Below are 561 nucleotides of genomic sequence, written 5' to 3'. Positions count from 1 at the left end.
ATTACCTCTTTGACACCTTACCTTACCTTACCTTATTGCCTTATTTTTTGTTTGGGTTCCCCCAGGTCCCTCAGTGTGAGGCACCTCGTATATCCACCAGAGAGTTGCTAATACATCTTCCGGTGTATTTTGCATCTTCCAGTCTTGGATGGTCTGGGATGCATCTTAGGTATTTATCGAGCTGATTTTTAAACGCATCTACGCTCACTCCTGATATGTTTCTTAGATGAGCTGGCAGCACATTAAATAGTCGCTGCATTATCGATGCTGGTGCGTAGTGGATTAATGTCCTGTGCGCCTTTCTCAGTTTACCTGGAATGCTTTTTGGTACTATTAATCTACCTCGGCTTGCTCTTTCTGATACTTTAAGCTCCATGATGTTTTCAGCAATTCCTTCTATTTGCTTCCATGCTTGTATTATCATGTAGCGTTCTCTTCTCCTTTCTAGACTGTATAGTTTTAAAAATTGCAGTCTTTCCCAGTAATCAAGGTCCTTAACTTCTTCTATTCTAGCAGTATAGGACCTTTGTACACTCTCTATTTGCGCAATATCCTTTTGGT

Source organism: Palaemon carinicauda, chromosome 14 (assembly GCF_036898095.1).
Source record: "Palaemon carinicauda isolate YSFRI2023 chromosome 14, ASM3689809v2, whole genome shotgun sequence".
Lineage (NCBI taxonomy): Eukaryota > Metazoa > Arthropoda > Malacostraca > Decapoda > Palaemonidae > Palaemon > Palaemon carinicauda.
Note: the sequence above shows the minus strand (reverse complement) of the source record.